This window comes from Myodes glareolus, chromosome 18 (assembly GCF_982192425.1).
Source record: "Myodes glareolus chromosome 18, mMyoGla1.1, whole genome shotgun sequence".
NCBI lineage: Eukaryota > Metazoa > Chordata > Mammalia > Rodentia > Cricetidae > Myodes > Myodes glareolus.
Window position 1 is genome coordinate 11,082,829 of NC_142043.1, and position 14,742 is coordinate 11,097,570.

General features: G+C 46.6%; 1 protein-coding gene and 1 long non-coding RNA gene across 2 annotated transcripts in view; one reads left to right on the forward strand and one right to left on the reverse strand.

The window, feature by feature from the left end:
- Positions 1-14,742, forward strand: part of Bicral (BICRA like chromatin remodeling complex associated protein) — a 67,067-nt gene that overhangs the window by 18,778 nt on the left and 33,547 nt on the right. The gene's annotated exons all lie outside the window — the stretch shown is intronic.
- LOC146890694 (uncharacterized) lies at positions 9,620-14,259 on the reverse strand. The gene is made up of 2 exons (XR_014998218.2): positions 13,832-14,259; positions 9,620-10,696 (listed from the first exon to the last, which is right to left on the reverse strand). It is a non-coding gene; the product is annotated as an uncharacterized LOC146890694 (long non-coding RNA).

Below are 14,742 nucleotides of genomic sequence, written 5' to 3' on the forward strand. Positions count from 1 at the left end.
TTGATACACGCAGCTCTCCCATGTAACATTTCTGTTGGAAAGGAGGACTACCCTAGGCCTTCTGGGAGCGGACAGGTGAGGAAATGGAGTTGGAGAGAGGCAGGCTAAGTGGTAAACGTAGAGAAGAATTTTTGTGTGTTTGTTTTTGTTTTTCTAGACGGGGTTTCTCTGTAGCTTTGGGGACTGTCCTGGAACTAGCTAGCACTTGTAGACCAGGCTGACATGGAACTCACAGAAATCCGCCTGCCTCTGCCTTCTGAGTGCTGGGATTAAAGGCTTGCACTTTGAATTATATTTTTATTTTCAGATACTTTCAAAATTTTATTTATTTTTACTTGTTTATTTTGTTGCATGTAGTAGGGAAATTGGAGGATAGCAGGAAGGAGTCCTCTACCGTGTGGGTCTTTGAGATTGAACTCACGTGGTCAAGCTCGTAAGCAAGCGCCTCTGTCTGCTGACCAGCTCACTGCCCCATGATTTTAGATTCGTTTGCTTATTTTGAGGTAGGGTCTCGCTGTGTCATGGGGGGCATATCTGCAGAGGGACATCTGCCAAGGCAGGAAGGCATTTGGTTCAATATGACTAAGTACCCACAATGTTGATTCAAACTCTGGAGTCTGGTCCTCAGTGGTTTATTTTAGGCATATTTAAGCACAGCCTAATTTGATGAAGAATTCTTGATTGGTAAATAACTCAGTCCTGTGTGCACAATAAAGCTTAATACACAACTGCATCAAAACTCTTCGGAAAGCACATGTGACATCTCCCATAAAGACGGGTTCTATAGATTGACTGCATGTGACCCCATCCTTAAACATGGACTCTGTAGATGGACAAACTCATGATAAGGGTCTGGGGGGAGTCCAGTGTGTTCTCTGCCACATAGATAGTGCAAAGGTCACCAGGCTGCTAACCACGTCTGCTCCCAGCCTTCTGCATGGATAACAGGCTCTACGCCCCTTTCTTTGAAGGGACAAGTCTGTGTGTTTAACATTCCTGGTTTCCCTAGTGCTTCTGTGTGAGCAGGAGGACTCCCTCTGTAGTCCAGGCTGTCCTTGAACTCTCAGAGGTGCCTCTGCCTCCTGAGTGCTGGAATTAAAGGTGTAGCTACCAGGCCTAGCCTGTTCTTTATTTAAAGCAGATTATCACTGTGCAACACAGCCTAGCCCAGAACTCATAACCTTTATCCTGGCCTCTGTCACGCTACATTGCAAGTGTGCTAAATCATTTTTAAAAATTTTAAGTCCTTTTATGTTTCTTTTTTTAAAAATTGATTTTGCCCCACATTGTCCTTAAGTCTGCCTTCAGGAAGGGAATCCTTGGCAGCGCCTTTCTAGAGTGGAATTCTGTCTGTTAACATTTCTGGTTGTTTTCATAGGACTTGTTTTTCTTGGAACATACTGCAAAACCAAAATATTTTACATATTGCTCATTGACAAGGAGCACTGGAATTGAAGATTTTGCATAACCAGCCATCTCCTCAAACGGAGGCTCGTGATGGGAAGCAGTGTTGTTTATATGGCTCCATCACCAACCTTCCCCCTCCTGAGGCAGGGTCTCTAGCCCAGACTGGCCACCAACTGCAAATCCTCCTGCCTGTGCCTCCCAAGTGTTAGATTTTTTTTAATAATCAATTTTCGATTTTTCCCATTTTATTTTATGTGTATGGTGTTTTGCCTTCGGGTATTTTTGTACACCCTGTGAGTGTAGTGACCACAGTTGAGAAAAGAATTCCAGGTTCCTGGGACTGGCATGACAGACAGTTGTGAGCTGCACTGTTGAAGCCAGGGTTCTCGCGGCCAGCACTCTTAACTCTTCAGCCCCTAATTATTTTGTGTGTTTGTGCATGTAGTGTCTGCCCATGTATATAAGTGGGCGTGTGCAGAGACCAGTGGATGGGGCGAGTAAACAGGCTCTCTCTGAAACCTGGAGTTTCAAGTTTGTTTGCTGGCCAACAAACTCCAGGTATCTACATTTTTGTTTGTTTGTTTGTTTTGTTTTTCTGAGACAGGATTTCTCTGTGTAACAACCCTAGCTGTCCTGGAACTCACTCTGTAGACTAGGCTGGTCTTGAACTCACAGAGATCTGCCTGCCTCTGTCTTTGCTGGAATTAAAGGCACGTGCCACCATCAGTCTGGAATTATCTTAACAACTTAGTTTTGACAGTGTTTCAATGAACTTAGGCTGGCTAAATAGGGATGCTGGTGACTATTCCCCTCCCTTTTTCCTGCTTATGACTGACATCACATACAAGTGTCTGTCCCCATGGTTTTTTAAGTATGAAAACTGAAGCTGATGAGATGACTCACTTAGGAAGGGCTCCTGCCACCAAGCCTGCCGACTTTGAGTTCATTACCCAGGTCCTAAATGGTAGGAGGAAGAACTGACTCCCTTAGATTATCCTCTGACCGCCACATATGTGCTCTGGTACGTGTGTGTGTGTGTGCATGTGTGTGCATGTGTGCGTGTGCATGCATGAGCACAGGGTCTCTCCCATAGGGAGACAGTGAGATTCTGGATGTATGTGCTGCTGTGTCTAGTTTTCATGAGGGTTCTGGGGACGTGAACCCGAGGCATTGGGTTTATAAGGGAAGCGCTCTTCCTGCTGTCCTGGTTACTGTGATGCGATACTCTGACCAAGAAACTCTTAGGAAAGAAAGCATTTAATTTCTTGCTTATCGTTTCAGAGGTTCAGTCCATCATCATGTTGGCAGGGAATATGGCAGCCCTCGTGGTGCTGGAGCAGTAGCCGAGAGCTACATCCTAGTCCACAAGCCAAGAGAGACTGGGCTTAGCATGGACTTTTGAAACCTCAAAGCCTACCCCAAGTGACACACTTCCTCCAACAAAGCCACACTCTAATCCTTATAATTTTTTCAAGTGGTGCCACTCCCTGGTGACTAAGCATTCAAATCTGTGAGCCTGCAGGGCCGTTTTCATTCCAGCCACCGCACCTACCAAGTCACCTCTCCTGCCCTAATGCTTTCATTTTATTTACTCATTTGTTTATTTATTTGTTTGTTTGTGTTTTGATTTTTTTTTTCAAGACAGGGTTTCTCTGTGTAGCTTTGGCTGTCCAGGAACTCACTGTGTAGACCAGGCTGGTCTTGAACTCAGAGACCTGCCTGCCTCTGCCTCCTGAGTGCTGGAATTAAAGGCATGTGCACCACCACCTGGCCTTATTTTTCTTTTCTACTACAGAAGACTATAATTTTGAAAATATAAACCAGGTTATTTTCTAACTTACACAATGCTATTATTTCATGAAAGCCAGTGAGTTTGAAGTAGAATGAGGTAGGAAATACCAGTTACCAGATACTGATTTATTGCTGTACTTAGTGACTTACTACCTATTTGCCAAGCATGGCTTCACTTAACTTGGACTGGAATGACCTAGAGAAACAGCTGAGACAATGAGCTGTTGCCGTCACTAGCCTACTGACTACCTCCTAAGCTTCTGTAAGATCCTACTTGCTTGCCCACCCACCCCACCCCCGTGATTTTAGAGTATAAGATGAGAATATGAATCAGGCCTGGGATGGAAGCCTTTCAGGAGCTATCTCTCCCCCACCTACTGATCGAGTGCTTAGACCAGAAAGAGTCTCATAGCAGTTTACCCGGGAAAGCCAGGGAAGCACAGCCAAGAAGAGGAACCCTTTCATGTTGCACATATATTATTGCTAGTGTTTGTATGTGCGCCTGAGTGGGTGGCATGCGTGCTCCAGTGCCAGTGTGGAGGCCAGAGGACAGCTGTGTGGAGTTGGCTCACCCATCTCCTGCTGACTCTGGGGATTTCAGGTTGCTAGGCATGTGAGGTAAGCACCTTTACCCACTGAACCATCTTGCCCGCTTTGGTAATGAGTCCCTGCGTATCCCTCGTCCCAAAGGCAATGAGTTCCTTAGAAGCAACAAGCTTCCCAGAAGGTGAAGTCCTGCAGTTATAGACCCACCATATAGCAAGGGAGTACAATGACAGCGCTTCATCCTAAACGGCATGGAAGTGCTGCTTATTCTGATGCTGGGATGGTGGGAATGCCCTTGGTCATAGCACTCAGGAGGCAGAGGAGGGGGATCTCTGTGAGTTTAAGACCAGCCTGATCTACATAGTGAGTTCCAGAACAGCCAGGGCAATATAGAGAGACCCTGTCTCAAAAAAAAAAAAAAAAAAAAGTTGTCTTAGGATTCTATTGCTGTGAAGAGACACCATGACCACAGCAATGTTCATAAAGGAAAACATTCAGCTGGGGTTAGCTTACACTTTCAGAAGTTTAACCCATCACCGTCCCTGTGGGAAGCAAGCAGCGTGCAGGCAGACACAGTGCTAGAGAAGGAGCCCAGAGTTCTTTCATCTTGATGCACAGGCAACAGGAAATGGTCTGAGATACTGGATGACCTCGAAGCCCACCTTCCTTCAGGAGGAGGGAACTGCTCCTACTGTGGAGGTTCCAGGGTGAGCTAATACCTTCACCTGCTGAGGGAGGGGTCAAGGTCACTAGCTCCCATTTGTTTCTTTGAGACAAACTCATTTCTAGGTAACCCAGGCTGACCCCAAATTCTAGTCAAGTCTCCTGCCTCAGCCTCCCGAGTGTGGGGATTATACGCAGGAGCTCAGCACATCTAGCCCTGTACTTTTTCCTTGAAGTGGTTTTTCCCCATTGAAAGCTTAAAATTGAACTCAGGGACAGGAGAGCTGAGAGATCTCAGTGGGTAAGAGCACTCACTGTGCAAACATGAGGACCTGAGTTCAAATCCCCAGCATGCATGTAAGTGTTGTGCATGTAGCAAAATGGAGACAGGTCGATCCTGGAAGCTCAGCCAGCCATCCTCGCCCAAATGGCAAGCTTCTAATTCTAGTGAAAGACCCATCTTAAATATGGTGGAGAGACGTGAAGAAATCTGTTGTCCTCTAGTTTCACATGTACACAAATTAGTGCACACACATACCCCCAAAAGACAGATAAAGTATTAAAAAATTAAAAGAACAAAACTGCAGTGCCTTGGTGTCTTTATCTGACTACATAAGAAACAGTTAAAATTTGGGCAAAATCGAGCTAGCATGCTGGCCCAGTCAGGATAGGTGCTTGCCGCCAAGCCTGAATCCTTGAGTTCAGTCTCCCCCATCTGTGTGGTAGAAGGAGAGAACTGAGTCATACAGTGCTCAGTCTGACCTCTCAGCATTGGGTGTGGCACGCGCGCGCGCGCGCGCACACACACACACACACACACACACGATGCATGGATAAGTTAATGTAATTCTTTATTGGACATAGTCTATGAAACAGTGGATTCTAGACACTGGATGTGAGGCAGCACAGGACAGTGATCCCAAGGCGGACATGAATGTGATGAGGCCATCGGTGCCCGGCACTATTCAACCGTGGCACAGAGGGACGGCTGCAGTCCACAGGGAGCTGCACAGGGGGCACACTAGACATCTGCGGTGCCTCTTTCTTTCCTTTTTTTTTTTTAAATTCTTTATTTTTATTTTATGTGCATTGGTGTTTTGCCAGTATGCATGTCTGTGTGAGGGTGTCAGATCTTCTGTAACTGGAGCTACAGACAGTTGTGAGCTGCCATGTGGGTGCTGGGGATCGAACCAGGGTCCTCTGGAAGAGCAGCCAGTGCTCTTAACTGCTGAGCCATCTCTTCAGCTCCTCCATGCCTCTTTCTTCAGGTAATAGTTTTTTGACAACTCCTGGGGATTGAACATAGAGGCTCCTAATACATTCTAGGCAAACAGTCTTCCGCTGAGCAGCCCATCAGTTCCTGTCTGTCGGAAAACTCCCCACGTGTCTTAAGAACCACCCAAAAGGATTAAAGCTATCTATACCTGAAGCTCACTCAGGGCACCTAGTAAAATGTGTAATTCATTGGGCATCAAGTGAAGTACCCAGCAGGGCCTCAGTATTAGGTTGGCATTAACCTTTTATTAAAATTAACAATGACTGGTGAGATGGCTCAGCAGGTAAAGGTGCCTACCTGCCACCAATCCCCAGGATCCACACAGTGGGGAAGAAAGTCTATTTCCCCAGGCTGTCCCTGACCTGTACACACACAGGAAGATAAATATGTAACTAAATAAAAATTAATAAAACAAATAGATCAAAGTGAAGAAAGCTTGAGCTGAGACTGTGGCTCAGTTAGGGAGTGACTGACGAGCATACATAAAACCCTGGGCTGGGCCCCCAGCACCACGGAAACCAGGTATGGGGGTGCACACCGGTCATCCCAGTACTTTGGAGGTAGAGGCAGGAAAATCAGAAAGTCAAGACTATCCTCTGCTTCAGAGCAAATTCAAGATCACCTTAGTTTACACAAGGCCTTTAAAAATGGGGGGTAGGAAAGAAGAGAGCTCAATAGGATGGGTGCCTTCCAGTCAGCCATGCAAGCCTGAAGACCTAAGAGTGATCCCCAGAATCCACTTACAGGTAGAAGGAGTGAGCAAACTTCCGTAAAGTTATTCTCTGACCACCATGTAAATGCCATGGCCTACACATGTCTACATACATCACACTTACATACAGTTGAAAAATGTAACAGCAGTCAGACATGGTGGTGCATGCCTTTAAACCTAGCACTCTGGAAGAAGAGACTGGTAGATCTCTGTAAGTAGAAGACCAGCCTGATCTACATACTGAGCTCTAGGACCCTGTCTCAAAAGACAAAAGCAAAGCTAGGCAGTGGTGGCGCACCCTGTAATCCCAGCAGAGACAGGTGGACTTTTGTGAGTTCAAGGCCAGTTGGTCTACCAGGACAGTCAGGGATATTACACAGAAAAATACTATCTTGAAAAAAAAAAGCAAGAACAAAAAAACAAAAGCAAAATAAATAAAAATTAAGAATCAAAATGTTTTAAAGTAAATTATTATATCTAGACAAAAAATGTATATGGATATAAAGATACCCAGCACCAGGGGCTGGAGAGATGACTCAGTGATTAGGAGCAGTGGTTGCTCTTGCAGAGGACCCAGGTTTAGTTGTCAGCACCCAAATGATGGCTCCCAACCACCTGTAACAACAGTCCCAGAGCATCAGATGTCCCTGTGGCCCGCTCTAGTACCAGATACTCATGACAAACAGTACACAAGGCAAAACACCCATATACAAAAACAGTGCTTTAATTACAAATTGCTCAGCACCTGGTAATATAAATTTAATGTATATATCTGAGGTCATCATTGCCTGTAGTCGCAACCAATCAGAAGACTGAGGCAGGAAGATAATTTGAGTTTGAGGCCAGGCTGGATCCTAGAGACCCTGCATTAAAAAGTAATAATAGAAACAAGTGTCTGAGTTGGGCAATGGTGGCACACACCTTTATCCCAGCACTCGGAAGGCAGAGGCGGGTGGATCTCTGTGAGTTTGAGGCCAGCCTGGTCTACAGATCAAATTTCAACACAGGCTCTAAAACTACACAGAAACAGTCTCAAAACAAACAATCAAGAAGAAGATGGAGGAGAAGAAGAAGAAATAGAACCAGGTGTCTGGCATCCAGGCAAGGGTCAGCAGAGGTCAAAGTAGCAGGAAATGCCTCTCATAATGAGCAGACTGTAGATGGCAGAATTTGTGGAGGGAAGTGGCCCCTATTTTACATAAACCACAGCTTAGAGGAGGGGCCTGGATGCAGCTCAGTGACACAGCAAGTGCTTCAAGTCTGAGGCCATGGTTTCTATCTGCAGCACCACAGTGGGAAGGGGACCACAGAGGAACAATGAAGGTTTAGGCCAGGCAGTAGTGGTGCACACCTTTAATCCCAGTACTAGGGAGGCAGAGACAGGAGGATCTGTGTGAGTTCTAGGCCAGCCTGGTCTACAGAGCTAGTTCCAGGACAGGCTTCAAAACTATAGAGAAACCCTATTAAGGAAAAAAAGAAAGAAAGAAAGAAAGAAAGAAAGGAAGGAAGGAAGGAAGGAAGGAAGGAAGGAAGGAAGGGAGAAAAGAAAGAAAAGAAAAGAAGGTTTAATAAAAAGACCTGATTTACATCTTCAGTGTTTCAGTGCATGACCCCTAAAAAAGCCAAGCACAGTGGCTCACACTTATAATCATAGCCCTGGAGAGGAAGAGACAGGCATATCCCTGAGACTTCTCCAGCCAGCCTAACTACTTGGCCAGCCTTGAAAGATGCTATCAAAATAAATAAAAGCAGACAATAGTATCTGAGGAACAATACCTGAGGGTATCCTCTGGCCTGCATGCATGACGTGCACGTACACACACACACACACACACACACACACACACACACACACACACACGAATCCCTCCATAAACACACACACAGCTCTAAACTAGAGATGAAAACAATGTTTGAAAAGGCCAGGAACGTAGCTCAGTTGGTGGAATGCCTGTCACGAGGCCCTGCAGTCCACCCCCAGCACCGATGAACCAGTTATGGAGGTGCACCTGTAATCCCAGCTCTTCGCAAGGGGAGGCAGTAGGATCAGAAGCCCAGGTCACCCAGGATTACAAATTGCATCTGGTCTACATGACACTTTGTCTCATGAAAAGAGAGAAGGCAAAAAAGGAAAAAAAAACAAGAGAAGCCACTGGGTGAGACTCGCAGCTGAGACAGACACACAAAGGAAGAAAGAAATGACCCAGGGTTCGAAGTGTGATTCCCTGGCACCACCAGTAACAAAACAACCACCACCACAAGAACAGGGTGTGGTGGCTCACGCCTGTAACCCCAGTCCTGGAAAGTCTGAAACAGGACGATTGCTAGGAGTTTGAGGCCAGCCTGGTCTACATAGTGAGATCCTGTCTCAAAACAACAGCAGGTGCTAGAGAGACAACTCACTGGTTGCTCGTGCAGAGGACCCAGGTTTGATTACCAGCACACCAGACCGTCCCAGCCGGCAGAATTGATTGTAATCAGCGAGTTAACATTTGCATACATACACACATATATAGATGAAGATAGGAGTGGGGAAGTCTTAGGGAGTGGAAAGGAGGAGTTGAGGTAGATATAATCAAGATACATTATATGTATTATGAAATTATCAAAGAGTAAATAAAAGATAGTTTAAAAAAAAAAAAAAAGGTGGGCCAGTGGTTAAACTTGCTTTTTGGCAGAGGACCCTGGTTTGATTCCCAACATCCACATGGTAACTCACAACCATCTGTTGCTCCAGTTCCAAGGGCTCTGATGTGCCCTTGTAAACCTCCATGGGTTCCTGCTCACATATGACACATGCATACATGCGTGTGTACATATATACATGCATACATACACATACATACATACATGCATGCATGCACAAACAAGCAAATAAATAAATAAACCCCTTAAGGACTTAGCATTTAAGCACACTAGCCGCTCTTGCAGAGAATCCAAGTTTGGTTCCCAGAACCCACATGGTAGTTCACAACTGCCTGGAACTCCAGTCCCAGGGGATCTGGTGCCGCCTTCTGAACTCTTTTATTTTATTTTATTTTATTTTATTTTATTTTATTTTATTTTATTTTAAAGACAGAGTTTCTTGGTGTGGCCTGGGCTGGCCTCATAACTCCCTAGTGCTGAGATGCATGTGCTACCACTGCCGACTTCTTTTCAGCTTGGGGCACATATCACTACATGGTGCACAGACGCACATACGCAAAGGGATTTTAGACATAAAATAATGGCAATAAATTTATTTATTTATTTATTTATTTTGGGTTTTAGAGACAGGGTTTCTCTATGGCTTTGAAGCCTGTCCTGGAACTAACTCTTGTAGACCAGGCTGGTCTCGAACTCACAGAGATCCACCTGCCTCTGCCTCCCGAGTGCTGGGATTAAAGGCGTGCGCCACCATCGCCTGACCTGGTAATAATTTTTAAAACATTAAAAATATTTTTAAAGACAGGCTGTGGTGGAGCACAGCTCTGATCCCAGCACTCCGGAGACAGAGGCAGGCAGATCTCTGTTAGTTCAGGGCCAGCCTGGTCTACATACAGATCAGGTTCCATGACAGCCAAGGCAACAAAGAGAGACCCTGTCTCAAATTGGAATGGCGGGGGGACTAGAAATGGCATCTGGTTGGTTTTCTGTTTGTTTTGCTCTTGTTTTCTTCTTGTGAGTTTGACACAAGCTAGAGTTGTCTGGGAAGAGGCTCGGTTAAGAAGATGCTTCCATCAGATTGTAGTATTTTCTTGGTTAGTGACTGATGTGGGAGGGCTAGGCCACTCCGCTGTGGATACTGTCACTGCAGGCAGGTGCTGCTTGAGCGAGCCACCAGGGGGCAAGCCACTGACCACACTCCTCCACGGCTTCTTCAGCTCCTGTCCCCAGGTCCTGCCCTGAGTTTCTGCTCTCAGTGATGTGGCATGTGGAAGTGTAAGCCGACAGAAGCCCAAGGTGCTTTTGGTCGTGGTCTTTATCGCAGCTGCAACAGTCCTGAGGCCGTGGGTAAACGTCTCAAGCTGAGAAACGGGTCCTGCCTGTTTGCAACCTAGCAAGGTCTCTCAGTGGCGCCACCTGCTGCCGTTCAGGCAGTGCCAGAGGCGAGCCAGGGCACAGAACTTCCTGCTTTGACGAGCTAGCCTGCTGTGCTGGCTCTTTGGTGGTCTTTTGATGTCATCATCTCTAGGATGTATTTTTGGAAGAAGAAAAAGACAGCTGGGTGTGGTGGCTTGAGGTGGAGGCAGGAAGATGAGGAGTTCAGATTCACCTTGGCTTCATGGCGAGTTCAAAGACAGCCAGGGCAACCTGAGACCCTGTCACCAAAAAAACAAAACAAAACAAAAAAATTAAAAAAAAAAATCACCAGGCAGAGCACGATAAGGGAGGGAAACAGTTCCACTCATCTTTACAAAGTTCACCTGCTGAAGAAGTTGAAATCTGTAACCTTCCAAGGTCAAATATTGTTTGACTGCCATTAGCTGGAGTCTCAAGTACACGGGTCTGGTGCACTTGCTAGTGGGCTTGAAACATGCGGGTCTGGTTCGCTCACTAGTGGGCTTGAAATGCTGCTTTGCTGTTGTTTTGAGACTGAGCCTCTGGTAGCCAGGCTGACCTTAAACTTGGTATATAGCCAACTTTGTAAGAGCTTCTGCCTCTGCCTGCCCCTCCCCGCTTCCTCCTAGGACCAGTCCTGCCACTTAGAGCTGCCGTCACCGAGACTTTGTCACCTGTCCTGTGCTAAGAAATGGTCTCCAGTCAATGGTCTGGGAGTCTCCCCTAGAGATGGTTCCATCTTTCACACTCACAGTCTAACAAAGTTCACATGGTGTCCGCAGTCCTGTCACCATGGGGCTGTACGTACAGAAGCCTCAACAGAAGCCAAGGAAGAATCCAAAGGGAGTGAGCCCACCAGATGGTCCTGGGCTGGGTGGCTCAGTGGGTCAAGGCCCTTTCTGACAAGCCTGATGTTTGATCCCTTGATTCACATGGTGGGAGGCAAGAACCACACGTAAGTCATTGCATGCACACACTATGCACACACAATACTAAGCAAATACATTCGCTAATTAAAAAATTAAATTGGGGGTGGGGCTGGAGAGATGGTTCAGCAGTTAAGAGCATTGACTACTCTTCCAGAGGACCTGGGTTCAATTCCCAGCACCCACGTGACAGTTCACAACTGTCTGTAACTCCAATTCCTGGGGACCTGATACCCATGGCAAAACACCAATGTGCACATAAAAAAAATTCAGTTGGGGAGCTAGAGAGATGGTTCAGCACTCAAGAGTGCTCGCTGCTCTTTCAGAGGGCCCAGGTTCAATTCCTAGCATTTACATGACGACTCAAAACCATCTGTTGGGGGCTGGAAAATGGCTCATCTGTTAAGAACACTGACTGCTCTTTCAGAGGACCAGAGTTCAATTCCCAGACCCCACATGGCAGATAACAACTGTCTGTAACTCCATGATCTGACACCTTCACACAGACAGACATGCAGGCAAAACACCAATGCAAATAAAATAAAAATAAATTATTTTTAAAAGTCTATAATTTCAGTTCCAAGGGATCCAACACCCTCTTCTGGTCTGTCCAGGCATCAAGCACACATGTGGTACACATACATACTTGTAGGTAAACATTCATACATATAAAAAATCTTCAATTGGGAAAAAACTCTGTTGTTTTTATTTGGGTAGTGCACAGAAAGGTCAGAGGACAGCTGCATGGAGTCCGCTCTCCCCTCCACCTTTGTGTGTTGTGTGAATCAAACTGAGGCTGCCAGGCTTGTGACAGATGCCTCCACCCACTGAGACGTCCCTCAAGCCCTTCTTTTGCTGTTGTTTGAAATAGGATCTCTGTGTAGCTCAGGCTGGCCTTGAACTCACAGAGATCCACCTGAGTCTGCCTTGAAAGTTCTGGGAGTACAAGTGTGGGCCACCACTCCCAGCTATGGACCTTTACAGAGTAGAATTCTCAGGGTTCCCTGGCTGTGAAGGCTCATAGCATTCTATCCACAGGGTAAGCCAGAGAGGCTGCCTGCCTGCTTGGCAGTGTTTGGTAAGGGAGAATATACCACGAGCTGGGGTAGGGTGTTTGCTCAGCACATTTGAGACCCCTGGTTTCATTCCCGTTATCGACTTGTGTACGTATAATTGTTCTGTTCCGACTACTCACTGAGTAGCTTGTTACTTCAAAGTCTGAGGTAACAAATAGTTGCAGTGCTCCTGGTGCTGGTGGGAGTGACCACTATGGCTCACCTTAGGACCAAGTTACCCATACAGCGTCTGTCAAGTAGAGGAGCTGGGTAAAGGTGTCAATAGGGAGGCAGAGAAACTGGAAAAAGAATGGACATGTTTTGGGGAGGTAGGTTTTTCTCATACTGTGTGTGTGTGTGTGTGTGTGTATGTGTAGTCATCTCACTGGGACCTGGAGCTTGTGAGTTGTGCCGGTGAGCCCAGGCATCCCCCGTCTCTGTGCTTGCAGTATGGGGGTTACCAGTATGTGCCACCATGTCCAGCTTGTTATGTGGGTGCTGAGAATAAAACTCTCGCCAGCTGAGCCGTCTCTCAGCCTCCTCATTCACAGTTTTCTCAATTTGTATCAGACAGAGCCTTAGACACTTCATTTTTCTGTGATGCTGAGAACAAACCTTAGCATCTCATGTGCCTCTCATGTGCTGTCCCACTGAGGCCTATTCTCAGCTTTAAAAATTAAGTTTAGAAGAACCATACGTGATGTATTTTAACCTCAGCACTCTCAGGCTAAGGCCAAGGGGAGTTCAAGGTCAACCTGGTCTACATATTGAGTTCTAAACCAGCCAGGGATACATAGTGAGAGATCTGTCTCCAAAACAAACAAACAAAAAAACCAAACATAAGGATAATAAAGTAACTGGACAGTTTATTCCACATGGTAGTGCTGTCTGGGAAATGAGGTGTGGTTTATAATACGAGCTAATGCATGTTTGATATCAGGATGTATTGTGGAGTTCTTCTGTGTGTATGTTTTCTGCTTTGTGGTACTTGCTTGAGGCAGGTTTTTATGTAGCTCTGGCTGTCCTGGTATTCATTAAGTAGACCAGGTTGTCCCTCAGCTTGCATTATGTCTGCTGCCTCTGCCTGCCAAGTGCTGAGAAGACCGATGTGTGCCACCATGCCTGGCTTGTGTGCCAGATTGGCATATCCCTCTGATGATAGTTTTACTGTTTCCAGAAGGCATGTGTTCAGGAACGTCTGTGCCAGCGTGACCTCAGGTAACTGGAGCCCGGGTGCTAAAGAGCCCGTGGCCCGTGGCTGCTGTTAGTTTCAGCCGTCCAGGACAGGTCTCCCGCTCCCCTTCCTTCTTTCTTCCCTCTCATCGCCTCACCCTGGGTTCTACTCAGCCGGCGTAATCAGCCCAGTCACCCAGCAAACCCAGCTTCCCAGGAGTACTTCATCAGGAGTACTTACCCTTCCGTGCTCCTCCAGAAAAGAGAAAGTGCCCTTCCCTGTGGCGGGAGGGAAGTGGGCCTCTGTTAGGCTGTGTGATTATCTGGGGGAACCAAAGGGAGAAGGGAGTTTGAACAGGGAAAGAACTCCCCGTAGGACTCTTCCTTCCTCCGCTGTCGCTGGGCATGCCCCTCCTCTGGGCATCTCTTCAGGATTTCATTCCTCCGTCCAACTGCCGTTCACAACTGCCCTTTCCAACTGCTCCAGAATTCTTGGCCCTGGCGTTCTGTGATGTAAATTATTCCACGCATGGCTTGAAATGGGTGAGAAGCAGGGTTGCCAGGTGTCGGATCGCTAGTGTAAGTTGACTGGCCCTGGGGGAGAACCGCTCCTGGAATTTGTTCAGTTGTTACCGTCTGGGCCAGAGCTGGGCTGGCCATGCTTGGGGCTGCTGCAGGCAGGGAGAGGGAGCTCTGGGCCGGGGTGAACTTCTGCTGGAGATTTTCTGCTTTAAGCATTCTCAGCCCAGCTATGGATTATTCAGCATTGAACTTAGACAGTGTTGCTGCACTGGGAAGCCTCCAGGCCCCATGGCCAGAGCCTGTACCACCACCCGCCATACAGGGCCTCCTGTTCTCTCTCCAAATGTGGGGAGAAGCCGCTTCCTGCCTTCCTAGAGATCACCAAAATATGTTGAGAAATCTAGATTGCGCTCCATGTTTAGAAGCATCTAAACTGAAAGACTCAGAGTCCGTGAGAGCTTTACTAAAGCAAAATTTGCCCTCCCACCGTGTTCTTTCTACATCTGGTAGAGTCATTCTCTATCCTTTATCGTCCAGTAGGGAAGCCGTGCGAGTGGTTGACCCATAAGTTGAAAACTGTAGAAAAAGCAATTTCAGTCAAAAATTTGTTCAAATAACTGTAAATTTTAT